The sequence below is a fragment of the Moschus berezovskii genome, chromosome 6 (genome assembly GCF_049115385.1).
Source record: "Moschus berezovskii isolate FMDL1 chromosome 6, NW_MosBer_1.0, whole genome shotgun sequence".
Classification (NCBI taxonomy): Eukaryota; Metazoa; Chordata; class Mammalia; order Artiodactyla; family Moschidae; genus Moschus; species Moschus berezovskii.
The window spans coordinates 91792938-91812871 of record NC_142465.1 but is presented as its reverse complement, the minus strand read 5'-3'; positions in this window follow the sequence as shown (position 1 = coordinate 91812871).

The window sequence follows — 19934 nt, the reverse complement described above, 5'->3', positions numbered from 1 at the left end:
CACAGATATTCTATTTGTTTGTTTGTTCTTTGACCGTGCCCTGCGGCACGTGGGATCTTAGTTTCCCTACCACAGATTGAACCCAAGTCTCCTGAATTGGGAGCACAGAGTCTTAACCACTGGAACAAGAGGGAAGTCCAAGCATGAATATTTTAGAATGTATTTCTCCCAGAATGTTTCCATTGCAGAAAACTGAAAGTTAAATTAGATGAAAAGTCTGCATCATCAAATGGATTCTTGAGACATTTAAGAAAAAATCCAGAGACACTCTACTTTGATCTAAGTATCCAGGAGGGAACATGTGTGTTTTGTGACATTGTCAGATAGATAGATGCTGGCTGTGTAGGACATTATGTGATGGGAGGGAGAAAGGATATGTGCATGATGGAAAGACATATATATATATGTGTGTGTGTGTGTGTGTGTGTGTGCATATATATATATGCAGATATTATAGTCTTTCTTTCTTCAGGAAACTAATATCAAACATTAGTTTCATGTTCTCCAAAAGGAAAACTGATTAATTAAAAGGGCAATAAAGAATGAAGGAAGTGATCTTCTTTCCTTCAGGAGAACAGTTTGATTAAGCCATTAAGTAAAAAGGGAGCATATGGAACACTTTGGCTTGCATTTCGATAATGTCTGGAACAGAAAGGTCCACGTGTTGAAGAGCTCAAACAAAATAATTCTAAATATGACATTTAAAAACAAACACAATAAAAATTCAGACCTCTACCAAAGATCCATAAAAGACAAACAGAAGAATTCTTTTACTGCTCTTACTATAACTATGAATTGCATTTCTTTCTTAGTGAGCTTTGTTTAGCAATGTTGGTTTTCTAGGAAAAAAAAAAAAAGAGTGGCTTTGGGTGGTGGTAATGACAAGGAAAGAATATTCAAAGTATGGAGTTATTTATTTTGAAAAATACATCAGGGTTATGAATTATCTGAAAGAAACATATCTGTTACAAAACTCCAAACATTAGGTACTTGTGTATCTATAAATATCAATCCTCACTCTGCTTATACGGCCCGTTGCTTGTGTTCAACCAAAACTCAGAAATAGAAAAGTCCCTCAGTAAGAGTGACATCATGGGGCTTCCATCTTCCCCCTCAATGACTTCCAGGTCAAATTTTCTCAGTGTACAAGTGAAAAGATGCTATTTCTAACAGCCTTGCAGACTCAACCTGGGATCTCAAAATCCAGCTGTGTTCACTTTGCTTCCTCTTCCGTCTCTGTAATGAACATGCTCCATGCCTGACAACTGTGTTGGTGGTGCGTGAGGTTGAATACAATCTAGCTTGTCTCTCCTGTGAAGGATTTTCTGGCTCCGCTAGCAGAAGAGGAATAAAGAAAAATGAGGTTTTTTTTTTTTTTGGTCATTCTTTTTAAGTGCGTTTTTGTATCGTGGAAGGGATTAAGAAAATGAGGAGACAGGATGTGAAAATACAGAACACCAAATGATGGGATAAGAAAGCTCTACTTTTATGGAGCCCCTTTGAATTCTCCTTCACATAACATATCCTCAATGAACGGATGGTAATTGACGGTCTCTGTCCCTCACCAAAGAACAGCCCACACACTTGTCATTGCTGTGATAAAGAGATGATTTCTGTGGGCAGCAAAATAGCTAAGAGTTTAATTCTCATCCGATGTCACAAAATGTAAGTAATTCAAAATCATCCATGTGGTAAGAGAACAACTAGTTACCTATCACTTGAATTTCTTTCTCTTGAGAAGCATTTTACTCACCAACATTGTGATCACAAACCTCTTGTCTGCCTTGGCCTTCTACAATCAAACCCAGTGTCTCTCCACAGCCATTTCTTTCAGATACGTTTACCCCTTTTCCATTTTGTTTCTCTCACTACAAAAATCTGCCCACTACTTTTCTTTTATTCTCTCTACTACACTAAGGCAGTAGAAATAGGGAGAACTTTGAATATACAACTTTAAAGAGTTTACATGGGAACTGTTTACATGATGCTCAAACATCAGGCTCAGGGATGCATGAATCTACACAAGGATGTGTACTGATAGACTGTAATAAATTTCAAGAGATAGGAGGATAGGTGGGAAAATGTGAAGGTAGGAAGGAGATTAGAGGCAGGGTTGCAGCGACAGTAGTCCGTGGACGTAAGTCTGAAAGGAGCTCATAGTTTCCACTAATGGTAACTTGCCCCCTTCTCTGCCCCTTTACTCATTAGGGTCTCAGCTTAACTGCCCAGAAATACCGGTGCCACCTAGCACTGTTACTCTCCACCCATCAGCTTTTTATTTCCTTCCCTGTTGCTTAGCACAAACTGAAATTATCTTCTGTATTACTTTAATTTTTATAATTAATTTAATTTGTACATATCATTTTGCAAGGTCCTTGAGGTTAGGGACTACAGAATAGGATCTTTACACATATTTTTTTTTTTAAGTGGGGTGTAGTTGCTTCACTTGTGAATGTTCTGTCAGTTGCTGCTGCACAGGAAAGTGAAACAGCTATCTGAACACATATATCCTCTCTCTTGGACCTCCCTCCCACCTATCCCTATCCCATCCATCCAGGGAACTCTCCTGCACTCTTGGTGGGAATGTAAACTGGTGTAGCCACTATGGAGAACAGCATGGAGGTTCCTTATAAAACTAAAACATAGAACTAGCATGTGACCCAGAAATCCCAGTAGTGGGCATATACCCTTTAAAAAGTGAAAGTGAAAGTCGCTCAGTAGTGTCCAACTCTTTGCGACCCCATGGACTAGAATTCTCCAGGCCAGAATACTGGAGTGGGTAAACTTTCCCTCCTCCGGGGGATTTTTCCATCCAGGGATCGAACCCAGCTACCCTTAAAACAACATAATTCAAAAAAGACCCAGGTTTGATCCCTGGTTTGGGAAGATCCCCTGGAGAAGGAAATGGCAATCCACTCCAGTATTCTTGCCCAGAGAATCCCCATGGTCAGAGGAACCTGGCAGCCTTCAGTAGGCGGGATCGCAAAGAGTGGGACACGACTGAGCAAAGAACACTTTCATGACTTTCATGAACTGTAGCCCACCAGGTTCCTCTGTCCATGGAATTCTCCAGGCAAGAATACTGGAGTGGGTAGACATACCCTCCTCCAGGGGATCTTCGTGACCCAGGGACTGAACCCGGGTCTCCTGCATTGCAGGCAGATTCTTTACCATCTGAGCCACCACCCTAGACTGGCCCTCCAGGCTTCTTTAATCAAGCCAACGTGCATTTACACATCACCACCACTAGATGGCAGATGCACCATTTTTATAGCTATGAGTGGTTCCCAGCAGCACTTTGCCCTTTGCCTCCTCTTGCCATTCAGGGATTTGGGACACCCTCAGAAACAGCACACTGAGTAAAGCAATAACATCTTCTTTAAAAACAATAAGTCATTTATAAGTAATATCTTTTATTAGGACTTTATACTTTAATCATTCAGGATAACAAAATGTAAGAAATATATATGTATATCTCCTAGTAGTTTATACTTTCTCCTCTAACAATATCCAAAAGAAAAGCAGATAAAAGAGCATTTCTTGAGAGTTGATGACACACATTAGATGTTAGAACTGGTCTACAGATTTGAGGGAGAGGGGCTGAGCTAGCCGATATGATGATCCTGTCTTCATGCAGCTTACAATCTACAGAGAAACATTTAATGATATGCTATATACACATCATGACATGATGTATAATGATAATTACATGATATAAAATAATGATAATGATGCTACCGCATGGCTGATCCTGGGGCAGAGCTATTAACTCCTCACTGGGAGAATTCAACTCTGTGAAAGAGCTGCAGAGACATGTTCACAAGAAGGTAACATTGGAATTGGGTCTTAAAGTGATGCAGGGAGTAGAAAATGAAAAGGGGAACATGGTTTACCATGGTCCCTTAAATGCGCAGATAAAGGTATAAAGCTGTGAAAGGGCAGGGTGCATTTTGAGGGCAAAATAAAATGTCTGAACATGCAGAACGTGTAGGGCCTTGAATGTTACATAAGGACTAGTAGCGGGTCTTCAGAAGGAGGTCACCAGATCCAAATGAGTTTTTAGAAAATGTCTTTCATCAAAAAGCTAAATTTTATGGAGGCATGTGACATCGATAAATGCTAATCCATTTCATTTTAACCGTGTCTTTAGCTCCTCCCACTTTTCCCATCTTCAGTTTTACTTTTAATAGTTTTGTTAATTGGAGTATACTTGCTTTACACTGTTATGTTAATTTCTGCTGTACAACAAAGTGAATCAACTATATGTCCACGTATATCCCCTCCCTCCTGAGGCTTCCTCCCATGCCCCTCGATCCCATCCCTCTAGGTCATCAGTTTGGGAAATGAGTGTTGCTAACACTAAATAGCTGTTTGTCAAACACTTTGTTTTGAACCAAGAGATAAATCTCCACTGGTTGATTAGGCCACAGACAAGTTGTCCAGAGGAGCCCTTTCAAATCTCAGGGTAACATAAGTAGGATGACCTTCCATGCCCGTCATCCTTTTCATCCCTCATGTAGGGCCTTTGGAGCCATATTCAATATTTTAGAATTTATTTTAAAATCAGTGAGAACCGATTGAAAAGTTCCCACCTTGGGAGTAAGAGGGCCTTTGAGCTGAAATGAGGCCCATGGGTTAGAGGATATGGAGGGTGAATGCTACAGTCCAGCTGAGGGGCAACAGGGACCTCAGCTTAATGCCTGTAGCATTGGAGAGAATGGCAAATGCGTGATAGACAGAGTGGGTAAAATAGCAAACTTGGCAATCAATTAGATATTGTGAATCTTCCAAAAGGCTCTGCTACTTAACATATCATTTCACCTTGTCCCTCTATCACTAAATTTTTTACATCAGGAGCTGTGACAGAAAAAGACAAAACCCTAAATAGGCAAACACAGACATTTTTTTTAGGCGGCTGATATGAATCTTCATTTGAGAACTTAACTACTTGAGAATAGCGCCAATGTTCTCCTTCAGATAAACATGATTTAAAACTGACTTATGGTCGCCAAGATGGAAGAATGGAGGGAAGGAATAGTTAAGGAGTTTGGGGTCAACATGTACATACACTCTATTTAAAATGAATAACCAACAAGGACCTACTGTAGAGCTCAGGGAACTCTGCTGAATGTTATGTGTCAGCCTGGATGGGAGGGGAGTTGGGGGGAGAATGGATGTATGAATATGTGTGGCTGAGTCCTTCTGCTGTCCACCTGAAACTATCCCATTATTAATTGGCAGTATAAAATAAAAAAATATATAAAACAGCAGCAACAGCAACAACAAAAGAACCCCAAAAGAAACCAAAACAAGCAATCAAAAAAACAACCAATAATAAAATAAAATACTTAAAATAATATGTTATGATAAAAGTTACCAAAAAAAATAAAATAAAATTGGGCTTCAGTGTTACAGACAACTCAGTCAGGTGCCCTCAGGTGTGCAGAGAAGGAGCATGTTAAAAAGAGAAAGGTCAAAGGTCAGCTATGTCTCGTGTCCTCCCAAGAGCACCAGGCTGGCCTTTTCTGGGTATGTGAGGTCGATGGCTTCCTCCTTCTCCCACCTCTGTATCCTCCCTGAACAGAAGCTTTTCTAACTGAGATGTCAGCTATCCGTCAGACTGGTCGCTGGAGCCCCTGCTCAAGGCTTGGCTGTCGAGTGGAAAAGTATTTAAACTGACATTAACGCCAACCTGAGCTGTGCGCACAGCAGGCCATGAGGTGCTTCTCTGTGTCTTGGCAGACCAGAGTCTCCTTCTGCATCTTCCCAACAGAGTCCTGCCTTTGACTTCTTGAGTGGTCGCCTGCTAAGTTCCCAGACTAGCTCTAGAGGCATTTCTTATCTGCCTTGGTTTAGCTCTATGTGAAAAGCAACACAAAAGGAGCCAAGCATTTGGAAGTGACAGGGAATATATGATATATATATAGGATTCCCCAATGGACGGTTCAGCAGGTAAAGCAATGCAGAAGACACAGGAAACACGGGTTCAATTCCTGGATCAGGAAGATCCCCTGAAGGAGGGCATGACAACCCACTCCAGTATTCTTGCCAACACAAAATGAAGTCTTTCTTCCTGTGAGACTGGTTTCTGCCTCTAAAGAAAATCTTTCAAGGTGAGCTGGGTACCATTGAGGTACACAGTGCTGTCAGCCTGGAATGCTACTGTTCTGCTGTTCTCTGCCCATCCCTCCCCTTGGGCAGGGAATTTCCAAACATTCCTTTTCTTTCCTTATTTTTGCCACACCACATGACTTGCAGGATCTCAGTTCCCTGAACAGGGATTGAACTCCAGCCATAGCAGTAAAAGCCTGGAATCCTAACCACTAGGCCGCAAGCGACCTCCTTCCTCCTACTGCTACCTCTGCTTTACAGAACAGAGTGAAAACAATTGTTCTTGAGATCAAGTCTACATACCTGGGAATTAAAAAGATAATTTTTGGAAGACATGTGTGTATGTGTGTGTATACACACACACGTGTGTTTGCATAGTCGCTCAGTTGTGTCTGATTCTTAGCAACCCTATGGATTGTAACCAGCCAGGCTCCTAAGTCCATGCAATTCTCCAGGCAAGAAAACTGGAGTGGGTTCCACGCCCTACTCCAGGGGATCTTCCCGACCCAGGGACTGAACGTGTATCTCCTGTGTCTCCTGCACTGCAGGTGGATTCTTTACCTGCTAAGCCATTGGGAAGCCTATATATATATATATATGTACACACACACATATATATACGTATGTATCATATTTTCCCTGTCACTTCAAAATGCTATTCCTTGCTCACAGTAAAATGCCAAAGACATATATTTGATAAAAATACTTCTGTCTGTGTGGTCACAGTTCCAGTGACTCTAGCATGTAACTTCTCTCTGTGATTTATTTTCTCCCTTCATAAAATGCAGTTTCTTCAAAGGTAAAATGGCCAATACTAAACATTACATAGATTGCCAAGTTACTTCGTAAGAAAATAATGTATATGGAAGCTCTTTAAAAATCTTGTGGCTCAGCTGGTAAAGAATCTGCCTGCAATGCAGAAGCCCTGGGTTCAACCCCTGGGTTGGGAAGATCCCCTGGAGAAGGGAAAGAGAAGGGAAGGGAAATACCCACTCCAGTATTCTGGCCTGGAGAATTCCATGGACACAGTCCATGGAGTTGCAAAGAGTCGGACACGACTGAGCGACTCTCACTTCACTTCAATCACCATATAAGTACAAAGTACTCACATCATTAATGCTCCCTTTTTCCTGTTGCAAAGTTGACCGATCCAAGGGATTTTCCTGAATTATTAGCCCTCTCAGGAAGTAATACAATTGAAAATGTTAATGGGACAACCATAAGTGACTATTGAGTGGAATTTTCAAAGTTGAAATAAGTGCTTTTACCTTGCAAGCATGAGAATGTGCACAACTACCATCATCCTTTGTGACTTTAAAAATATATATTTATTTGGTTGCCCTGGGTCTTAGTTGGAGCATGAGAAGTCTAGTTCCCTCACCAGGGGCTGAACCCTGGTCTCCTGCATTGGGAGTGTGAAATCTTAGCCACTGGACCATCAGGGAAGTCCTGATTCTTTGCAACTCTTTCAGAATTGGTTCGTCATGCCCTTTACTTTTAAAGCCCCTCTGAATAAATTGCAGCAAATCTCTCCTGTTCAGAATGCAGTGGGGGCACCTTGCTTTGTATATTGGTGCAGTATCACTCACGGTGTCCTAGGAGAATCTATTTCGGCACAACAACTGAACAGAGCCGGATTTGAGGGCCACTTGTTCACTGGATCGGGAGATTCTCTTTCTGGAAGTACAGTGCTCATCATCCTTGAAATATAAACTATCTATTTATATCCCAAATAATGATGGGTTGAAGTGTTATTATGAAAGGAGAGACACAGATTTTCTATAAATGTGTTTTTCTTGTGATAATATGTGAAATTGCATTTCATGTTAAATTGCTTGAGGCAAGCAAGGTTTAATATGTATCTAAATAATTAAGCTAATTGTGTAAAAATATATTTGCAGAATTCACCAAATGTGTTAATACATTTCACATCATGTTTACCCATTTTACATGACTAAAGTTTGCTCTGTGAAATGTTCTCCAAAATACCGGAAGGCCTCCGAGTCTTCATGATTGTTATCAACATACAGTGCTTCCTGGGGAGAGAAAAAGAGGTTCTAAGAGTCACATCTTGAAAATTGGTAGACTGTCTTTCCCTTTCCTCTGTTCTACCTGTTTCCCTTCTTCTCTACTCAATTTCAAATATACATTCAAAAATGTGCACTTTGGGATATTCATCTCATGTTCCTAAATGGCATGGCAAAAAGCCCCCACATTCTCACAGGTCAGTGTTCCCATCTCAATTAATTTTTCAGGACCAAGGGTCTGTGGTTGCCAGCAGATTTCCATTCCAGTGTGTGGGCTAAGCTGATGTCACATGACCTTTCCAGTCTTTCCCACGTGTAAATTGCACAGAATGCTGGCTGTGGAGTGAGTGCTGCCATGGAAAGAAGGAGAAAAAACTTTTACTGCTTCTCATCATTTCTTAGAGTGAGTATATATTACATTTGGTGTACGAAAGAGTGATGTGGGTCAGGGCATGTTTTGGCATGTGAACATGTTGTTAATGCCAATGACTCAGTTTTTTGCCTGGATGCGTGTTCCCGTGGCTCAGTTAAAATGGGCTGGTGTGCTGTCAGCACAATTTATAAGACGAATAAGTAGGACTTACATCTCTGAGATGCCTCTCCCACTTTCCTTCTGGGACCTCTCCTCAACCCTCTTTGAATTTCTTCTCAGTGTTAACTCTTGCCTTGCCTGGTCCCCAACAAAGCTCCTGTCCCCCCAGATTTCCCCCAACTCCCTCTTCTCTCCACCTTATGGGTCTTGTGTGCTGCATACTGAGTCTCCTCGGTTGTGTCCGACTCTTTGCGACGCTATGGACTATAGCCCATCAGGCTTCTCTGTCCATGGGATTCTCCAGGCAAGAATATCAGAGTAGGTTGCCATGCCCTCCTCCAGGGGATCTTCCCGACTTCTCTCATGCCTCCTGTATTGGCAGGCAGGTTCTTTACCGCTAGTGCCAGCTGGGTCTTAAATATGTTCTATTACACTGTCTTAGAATTGGTAGGTGGCAATGATTCCACCTTCTTCAATACATGGGGCCATTTTGAGTTTATGCATTATTCATTTGGGGGAATCTTTCTTTTCTTAGACATGAATAGCCTGGAAGTGAACACAGGCCAAGGTCTCTAGGGTCATTACTCCTGGAACATAACATACATCCGAAACTACACAAGAAAATTGCCTTCCTGTGACCTGCACACAGACTGGCCCAGAATATTTACATTCGAGATGAAGGTTGGAAGAATCTCTACAAATGTACTTTTCTTTTCATTTGTGTAAACTTGTTCTCCACCCTTGTCACCTTCAGTTTCTCTCTCAACTTACCTTTTCTGACAGTAAATTAGGTGCCCAGAGAATTGCATTACTTTTGTGGTGGCTCAGAGGTCATTTAGCAGAGCAGAGCTGATGTGACAGACCAAACCTTCTCCTTGATTCAACATGAAGCATGAATGAAAATGCACAGCCATCCACCTAGTTTGGACAGTCCCCCATTCACCTGTCACCAACCCATGCTCCTGGCCTTCATCCTCGAGGTTCTTCTGCACTCTTTCAGGCTCCTCATCTCTAAAAGGGAATCATAATATTTTGTACTTTATAGGGATCTTCTAAGAACTGATAAGTACAGGTAAAACAATGAAAACAGCCCTTAATAGTAATAGTAGTTATAAATAATAAGTAAATTACAAAACAATGGAGATGTGGATGGACCGTGAGATTATTATACAGAGTGAAGGAAGTCGGAAAGAGAAAAGCAAATATCATATATTAATGCATATATGTGGAATCTGAAAAAATTGGTATAGACGATCTTATTTACAAAGCAGAAATAGAGACACAGATATAAAGAACAAATGTATGGATACACAGGGAGGAAAGGAGGGAAGGGATGAATTGGGAGATTGGGATTCATACATATATACTATTGATACTATGTATAATATGCATAACTAATGAGAACCTACTGTATAGCCCAGAGAACCCTACTCGTTGCTCTGTGGTGACATATACAGGAAAGATATCCAAAAAAAGGGGGGCTATATGTCTACATAGAGCTGATTCACTTTGCTATACATAGAAACTAACACAACGTTGTAAAGCAACTATATTCCGATAAAAATTTAAAATTAAATAAATAAGTATAATCAGTTCAGTTAAGTCGCTCAGTCGTGTCCAACTCTTTGCAACCTCATGAATCACAGCATGCCAGCCCTCCCTGTCCATCACCAACTCCCAGAGTTCACTCAAACTCATGTCCATCGAGTCGGTGATGCCATCCAGCCATCTCATTCTCTGTCATCCCCATCTCATCCCACCCCCAATCCCTCCCAGCATCAGACTTTTTTCCAGTGAGTCAACTCGTCGCATGAGGTGGCCAAAGTATTGGAGTTTCAGCTTTAGCATCAGTCCTTCCAGTGAACACCCAGGATTGATCTCCTCCAGAATGGATTGGTTGGATGTTTAGTAGTAAAAAGGTAAAACAGTGATAGTAAGTATAAACCATTGGTGTCATCACCACCACCACCCTTAGGCTTCACAGGTGGCACCAGTGGTAAAGGACCCACCCGCCAATGCAGGAGACATGAGAGATTAGAGTTCGATCCCTGGGTTAGGAAGCTCCCCTGGAAAAGGAAATGGTACCCAACTCCAGTATCTCACCTGGAGAATGTCATGGACAGAGAAACCTTGTGGGCTATGGTCCATGGGGTTGCCTAAGGATGCCTGTACCATAACCACCATCATTATCTAGCCTGTTCTCCTAGAGAATAAAATTCACTTGGATAGAGTTCTCTGGCTCACACTAGCATCCTCCCTAGAACTATGCTATGCAGTATGGTAGCCACTAGTCACATATGACTACCAAGTACTTGAAATGTAGTTAATTCCAATGGAGATGTGCCATGAGAATGAAATATAAGCTGGATTTAGAAGATACAGCACCCCCAAAAGTATGTGAAATATCTCATTAAAAACATTCATATCAATGACGTGTGGAAATGACAATATATTTAACATAAGAGGTTGCAGAAAATATAGAAAATTAATTTCTCCTGTTTGTACTTTTTAAATGTAGTGACTAGAATAAATTCAAGATTATATATGTGGCTTGCATTTTTGGCTCATATGATAGATATTTTGGACAGCACTGCCTTACGTTATAATTTCTCTGGATTTCCCTCCAGAAATCCCACATCCAGACAGTGAGGAGGAGACACTCCTGCTTTCTATTATGGATTTGCAGGGCCTGGGTTGCCCAGGGCAGTTAAGCCCAGCCCAGCCTGCCGAAAGAGAGTGCCGGGAGAAAAACTAATGGGCGTGCAACTTACAAGGCAGTTACAAGGGCCTAAGTGGAGCCCTTGGGATAGAGTTTTTGCCTCTTAAACAGCACCTTACTCTCTGGGAGTGAATGAAAGGAGGAGTTCTTTCTGTTAAAGTCATTTCAGATCCTTTGCTGAAAGGAACCATATGCTACACAATGAAATATATTCCAGGCAAGATGCATATGTTTTGCACAATAAATACGTATGCAAATCTTGCAAAGATTTTTGAAGGAGAAAAATGTGCTGATATTATTCATTTTAATATCATTGAATGTCTCCTTGTGCTGATCTGAAGTCAAATCCGAATCATTTCCTCCTTTGCCTCCACCCGTGACTATAATGTTGTTGTTGTTTCGTGGCTAAGTCATGTCCCACTCTTTTGTGACCCCATGAACTGTAGCCTGCCAGGCTTCTCTGTCCATAGAATTTACCAGGCAAGAACACTGGAATGGGTTGCCATTCCCTTCTTTAGGGGATCTTCCAGGGATTGAACCCAAGTCTCCTGTATTGGCAGGCAGATTCTTTTACTACTGAGCCACCAAGGAAACCTCTGACAATGAACACTTTATTCAAAAGCAATCTAAGATTTTTGTTTTAGGTCAAGAAGAATTTGTTTCTGGTGGCTACAATTTCAGCCTCCAAAAATCCCAAACTCCAGACTTGCTGGCGAATATCTGGTAGGCCTGGCAGCATGTCCACATGCCTCCTTTTTCTCCAGAAAAATCTGGGTGAGCCCCGCACTGAGGCCAAATCCCAAGACTTGAGGCTGCTGTCTGCCCTTTTCAGTCTAAGATTCACAAAGCATCTGCTCTTTCGGACTGTTCTCAGAATTCAGATATTTTGAACACAGACCTGCAACGGGTAATTGGATCTGGTATTGAAAAGAAATTAGAATGCTCCTGGAATCGCATCCATGCAAGGGTTCTCTCTGCCTAAATGAGTCTCCATTGCAGGTTATAGAATAGGAGAGGCCTTGTGGGGTCCCAATAAAGTTGTGCCGTCTGGTAAATAAACCTGAAAATTCAGAAATCAGTGCAGTCCTGGGAAACGCCATTAGGGAGCGAAAGGGCTCGCCAGGCACAGTGATCTCCCGTTAATCGTCTCCCCACTCCCCCTGTTGCATCCCCTGATACATTGTGCTGAAAAGCCATCTTGCTGCAAATACACATTTAGGATTTGATTACAGAATCTCATCCATTTACATGTACAAGATAGAGCCTACTGTGATAGATTAATGCGTATAAAGTTTGTACAGGAAAGTTAAATAAAGAGCTACTTTTACAACACTGAATATCTTCATGTTGCTTTTGCTAAATCAGAGACCACTCCGTGATGCTATAGAGGTTGCCTGATGCTTATTGTGAGCTGGCAGAGTGCCACCCATGCTTTACCATCCATCACCCTCCTTACCTTTCTGCCCTGGCCATCCCCACCGCTGTGTGTAATACAATATTCTTCAGGCAGCTTTCCCTTCTACCCATTTAGTCAAAGTGAAACAATTCAAGTCCTAGCAACGTGAGATGTGGCAATGTTACTAGAAAGAGTGAAAGTAGAAATTTCACTCACGATTTTGCTTCTTCTAACAGAGATATAAAACACACACATGCACTTGCACGCGCGCACATACAATCTTGAGGATTGTAAGGTCATAGTCACAGCTGCTGTCACAGTTCGTCTCCTTTTCCTCCCGGCCTTTTGATAACCCTCGGTTTCTGTCACCTTGCCCTTCCTCCTGCTGTGAAGTCTAGAATATCTTGTGATTATCCTTGGCTATATTGACTTTTCTGTTTCCCTTTAAATTCTTCAGTAAATATCTATGCTGAATCTTATGCTATTAGTTCAAACTCTCTGTTTTACTTAATGGAAATTAAATATCCCAAAAAACTGGTGTAAAAGCATGTCTGGGGACTTCCCTGGTGGTCCAATGGTTAAGAATCTGCCTGCCAATGCAGGGAACATGGGTTCGATCCCTGGTCCGGGAAGATTCCACATGCCTCAGAGCAACTCTGCCTCAGCGGCGTAACTAGAGAACCCATGCTCTGCAACAAGAGAAGCCACCACAAGGAAAAGACCCTGCACAGCAAGGAAGAGTAGCCCATGCTTGCCCAACTAGAGATAGACCCAGCACAGCCAAAAATAAAAATAAAATAAATCACATCTTGGCTGACCCATAATTTGGTCAGAGTGGTGTATCAGTAATGCTTGCTATTGGACCAATGTTTTAAAATTATTATAGAAACATTTTAGGGCCTTTTCCCATTCAGATGGGCTTCCTAGGTGGCACAGTGGTAAAGAACCTGCCCGCCAATTCAGAAGATGCAAGAGATGTGGGTTCGATCTCTGGGTGGGGAAGATCCCCTGGAGAAGGAAATGGCAACCCTCTCCAGGATTCTTGGCTGGAAAATTCCATGAACAGAGGAGGCTGGCAGACTATAGTCCATGGGATCACAGAGTTGGACACAACTGACCACAGCACAGCCCATTCTAATGGTGTAACAGTGTAAATTTCAAGCCATGTTGGATGGTTTGAAATTGAACACCAAGGCGTTTAAAGAGAGTCCAATGGTACTTAGTTGACACCCCTGTACTTTGCAGCAACTCAAGGACTGCTCTTTTTTACAGGAGATGTAAAAAAATGCACTAAGATGTCTTCTTAGTGCAGAATACAATTACTGGTTAAATGGCCCCAAAAGAGGCAGGGATCTTGGGCGTTCTACTGGAGCACTGAGTAGGAGAGGTGTTAAAATAACATTCCCCTTCCCCATATGGCTGCCCTATAAAGCAGACTTACTTCCAACCAACACTGATTTGGCTTTTCAGCTCCCTCTCAGCCCTCAAGGAATTTCCTATGAAACTGGGCAAAGTGTCACAGCTCAGATGAAATTACCAGGGCAGGTTTAGACCCTTGGTCAAACATTGACTAATGCAATCTACTTCTCCTCATCAATGCTCAGGAACTCACTGAGATCACAGCAGATGTAGAAACACACCAAATCCTTCTTTCCATTCGGTCACTCATGGATATATTTTAAAATACCAGCAAATTCAGACCACACTAGTAACCTTCTTATGTGTTCTTAGGTCATACTAATGGAGAGTGGTAATGTGAAAAATGATTCTTGATTTCTTTTATATTAAAATGAGTACAAATATGTTAACCAAATCTTTTTTGGACATGCAATGAACATCAAGATGCTTTGCAAATTATAAGTAATGGTACAAAGTGAGAAATCACATGTAAAGTATCACATAGAATGGAATACTATATTGCCCTTAGAAAGAACATATGTTAAAATAGACAGAAGTCATATGTAATCAAGTGGAAAAGCCCGTTTTCAATGTCATATGTATAATATGATTCCGCTCCATTGTAAGGGAAAAGTAATGTGTGTGTGTGTGTGTGTGTGTGTGTGTGTGTGTGTGTGTGTGTGTGGCATAACTCCATGAAAAGGTTTGAAAGCTAGAGACTGGCTAGGCAAACTAATTACTTCTGGGGTGTGAGCTGTGGTGGGCAAAATCCTCAAATTATAAATTTCTATATCTTTTGAATATTTTCTCAATTTAGAATATATTACTCTTGTTATTTAAAATATTTTTAAATGTAACAAATCAAAGTCAGGTATTCTCTGAAATTGACTGATGCATAAATTATCTGCAAATTTTGCCCTTCATCCATTTCTTTCGTCAAAGTATTTGTTATGCCGTCTCTGTAGAATGGTGTGCTCTTAGGTCCAAGACTAACACGCAGTCCTTCAATTCTCTTTGGTCTCTTCTGTTATTCACTGTAGGGAATAAAACACCAAGGATAAGATGGACTCTTAAGACAAATTTTTTAAATCAAATCCTAATCACTCTGCTTTCTGACTGTGTGGCCTTGAGTGAGCGATTTAACGTCTTCATACCTCAGCCTTCTCAAAAATAGTAGGGAGCTAATAATAGTACCTACCTCTTAGGGCTGTTACTAGAATTAAATGAGCTAATATTTGTTGAGCAACTGGAACACATGGCAAGCACTATACCAATGCTCATTAGACAAAATAATGACATAGAAAGGTATTTGGTCTCAGGAAACTTACAGTCTTATAAGTAAAAAGGATAGGATATGTAACAACATATAGATCAAAACCATGTTAATCAACAATAAAACAATGTAATAGATGCTTTAGATAGATCGTCCTTATCTCCACTGTGCCCTCATTATATTTGGTTAAATAGGAAGGCTAAAAATACATTACCAGACTCCTTTGCACCTAGGATTGTGGGTTCAAATTAGGTTCTTCCAAATTGGGTGTTCTTGTGAGATTTGGATGCCAGAAATGGGAAAGATGTTGTATTCCTGCTGCTGCCAAACAAGCTTCAAGAGCTTTGAGTTTTGTGGCAGCTGGACTTTGCATGTGAAAGGGTGGTCATCATCTTGGCAAGTTTAAAAAGCTATTGTAGTAGCAGCTTTCATAATGCTGAATTACAATGAAGACAGGTGACCTCACCACCCATAGAAGAGTGGCAGCCTCCTGAGCTTTCAGCCCTTCCGACAATCTTCCTGAAATACCTGGGGTAGTTTCTGTTTCCTAGGCTGAACTCTGACTGAAACAAAGATAGAAGACAATCATGGCACTTTAGTAGATTTAGAAAGGGAGTCATTTCTGCAGGAGGCATAGACTAAGCAAAGTCCTGGAGTCGAAGATGTATATGGCTGGACTAGAGGACATATGATTAGGGTAGAAGACATTCTTGGAGGAAGTGAAAATTAAAAGTTGAAACATTTGAATCAGATTTTGGAGAATATGTTCTCAGATATAAAGCTAGAATTATGAACTCTTCTTTGTTCAATAAATGAATGTAAAAATTCTTTAGCAGAGTTCAGTGATTAAGACATGGGGGAGAAGGAGATGTTCTTTCCAAAAATGCTATCCTGTGTGACCATTCCCTATGGGAATTATAAGTTCAATTTAATAGACATTTACTGAAAGAATGCCATATGTGTGGAACACTATGATTTGTCTCTTTGCTTGGGGATAAGGAAACCAAGAAGCATGAGTAGTAGCATCCACAAAGGTAAGAATTCAGACAGGCAAATGTGAGCAAATTTCCATGTTATTAGTATGGTCCAGGGCAGCCTGATATCCTGATTCTAGGAGCATGTCTGCATCTTATAAGATGTTCTGAATTCTGGACAATGAGACTGAAGTGTATACTGCTTACAAGTGGCATTCCATATCATGGAGCAAAAGTGAATGAGAGACCTGGGTTTATAACCCTTTCTCCCAATCACTGGGAAAGTAATTTAAGTACTCTAGTCTCACTTTCTTTTTATTATAAATGGAAATATTACTAACAACATTACAGTGTTAGGAAGATTAATTGAAATTATACGTGTAAAGCACTTTAAGTTGAAAATTGTACAAAACTCTAAAGTACACAAATGTGTTTCCAAGTGGACAGACTTGCTATGTGCAAAGATTTTCAAGAATTTCCTTTTCACAGGGTGTCATAAGTGTTTCAGTTAGCAGAAATAAATATGCTAATTGGAAGTAGATGAATCATAATCTGTGCCTTTTTGTTAGAGGTTAGGTGTGATCTGAGCTGTGTGTAGTTAACCAAAGAGACGCATGATTAAAACAATTACTTGGTGGTTCATTCAACGTGTCCCAAAAGACACCTTGTCAATAAGCTCTCAGCTTCTCCTTTTGACCACTTAGGTTCATACCATATTTTCTTAGCACAGTCAATTCTAGAATATTATGATTTTTTTTCTATTTTAACCCATATTTCTTTAAATTCTATATTTATCCATTCTTTTTTTAAAGGAAGAATAAGGTTGACATTTTAATTTTATTTAAAAAAATTTTTTCAATTAAAATATAGTTGACATACAATATTACATTAGTTTCAGGTATACTATATAGTGATTTGACATTTGCACACATTAAAAAATGATTTCCACAATAAGTCTAGTTACCATCTGTCCCTACACAAAATTATAAAAATATTGTTGATCATATTCCTTAGGCTGTATATCACATCCCCATGATTTATTTATTCTGTAACTGGAGATTTGTATGTCTTAATCCCCTTCACCTATTTCCTCCACAGTCCTTGTCCCCGCTCCCTTCTGGCAACTACTCATTTGTTCACTGAATATATGAGTCTGTTTGGTTTGGTTTGGCTTAATTTGTTGTATTGATTTTTTGTTTTTTAGATTCCACATACAAATAAAATTATGTGGTATTTGTCTTTATCTGACTTACTTTGCTTAATATTTGTCTTTATCTGACTTACTTTGTTTAACATAATCCTCTTTAGTTTTATCCATGTTGTCACAAAAGGCAAAATTTCACTTTTTATGGCAGAGTAATATTCCACTGGGGCTTTCCTGGTAGCTCAGACGGTAAAGCGTCTACCTACAATACGGGAGACCAAGGTTCGATCCCTGGGTCGGAAAGATCCCCTGGAGAAGGAAATGGCAACCCACTCCAGTATTCTTGCCTGGAAAATATATACTGCTTAGTCATGTCTGACTCTTTGTGACACCATTGACTGCAGGCTGCCAGGCTAGTCTGTCCATGGGAATTCTCCAGGCAAGAATACTGGAATGGGTTGTCATGCCCTCCTCCAGGGCATCTTCCCAACCCAGAGATTGAACCCAGGTCTCCTGCATTGCAAGTGGATTCTTTACTGAGAATCACTCAGTAAAGGTCACTCCTCTCAAGTAATTTACCTTGTCTGAGCCACCAGGTAAGCCCAAGAATACTGGAGTTGTAGCCTATCCCTTCTCGAGGGGATCTTCCCAACCCAGGGATTTAACCAGGGTCTCCTGCATTGCAGGCAGATTCTTTACAAGTTGAGCTACCAGGGCAACCCATTAGAGTGCATATGTTGTTCAAATTAGTGTTTATGTTTTCTTGTGGTAAATGCACAGAAGTAAAATTGCTGGACCATATGAAAGTTCTATTTTCAATTTTTTTAGTAAACTCCATACTGTTTCCCATACTTGCTGCACCAATTTACAAGTCCACCAACAGTACATGAGCATTCCTTTTTCTCCATGTCCTTGCCAATATTGATTATTTCCTATCTTTTTTATGATAGCCATTCTGACAGATGTGAGGTGGTATCACACTGTGGTTTTGATTTGCATTTTCTCTAATGATCAGTGATGTTCAGTATATTCTCATGTGTCTTTTGGCCATTGGTAAAAACATCTATTTCTGCTTTATTGGGTATGCCAAAGCCTTTGACTGTGTGGATTGCAATAAACTCTGAAAAATTCTGAAAGACATGGTCAGACCACCTGAACTGCCTCCTGAGAAATCTGTATGCAGGTCAGGAAGCAACAGTTAGAACTGGACATGGAACAACAGGCTGGTTCCAAATAGGAAAAGGAGTATGTCAAGGCTGTATATTGTCACCCTGCTTATTTAACTTACATGCAAGGCAGCCACTACAGTACTGTTGCCTAGAAAATCCCATGGATGGAGGAGCCTGGTAGGCTGCAGTCCATGGGGTCACTGAGGGTTGGACACGACTGAACGACTTCACTTTCACTTTTCACTTTCACACATTGGAGAAGGAAATGGCAACCCACTCCAGTGTTCTTGCCTGGAGAATCCCAGGGACAGGGGAGCCTGGTGGGCTGCCGTCTATGGGGTCACATAGAGTCGGACACGACTGAAGTGACTTAGCAGCAGCAGAGTACATCATGAGAAACTCTGGGTTGGATGAAACACAAGCTGGAATCAAGATTGCCAGAAGAAATATTTATAACCTCAGATATGCAGATGACACCACCCTTATGGTAGAAAGTGAAGAAGAACTAAATAGCCTCTTGATGAAAGTAAAAGAGAAGAGTGAAATAGTTGGCTTAAAGCTCAACATTCAGAAAACTAAGATCATGGCATCTGGTCCCATCACTTCATGGCAAATAGATGGAGAAACGGTGGCTGACTTTATTTTGGGGGGCTTCAAAAATCACTGCAGATGGTGACTACAGCCATGAAATTAAAAGACGCTTACTCCTTGGAAGGAAAGTTATGACCTACTCAGATAGCACATTAAAAAGCAGAGACATTACTTTGCCAACAAAGGTCCATCTCCTCAAGGCTATGGTTTTTCCAGTAATCATGTATGGATGTGAGAGTTAGACTGTAAAGAAACTTGAGCAGCAAAGAATTGATGCTTTTGAACTGTGGTGTTGGAGAAGACTCTTGAGAGTCCGTTGGACTGCAAGGAGATCCAACCAATCCATCCTAAAGGAGATCAGTCCTGAGTGTTCATTGGAAGGACTGATGTTGAAGCTGAAACTCCAATACTTTGGCCACCTGATATGAAGAACTGACTCACTGGAGAAGAACCTGATGCTGGGAAAGATTGAGAGCAGGAGGAGACAGAGGATGACAGAGGATGAGATTGTTGCATGGCATCACCGACTCAATGGACATGAGTTTGAGTGAACTCCAGGAGTTGGTGATGGACAGGGAGGCCTGGTGTGCTGTGGTCCAT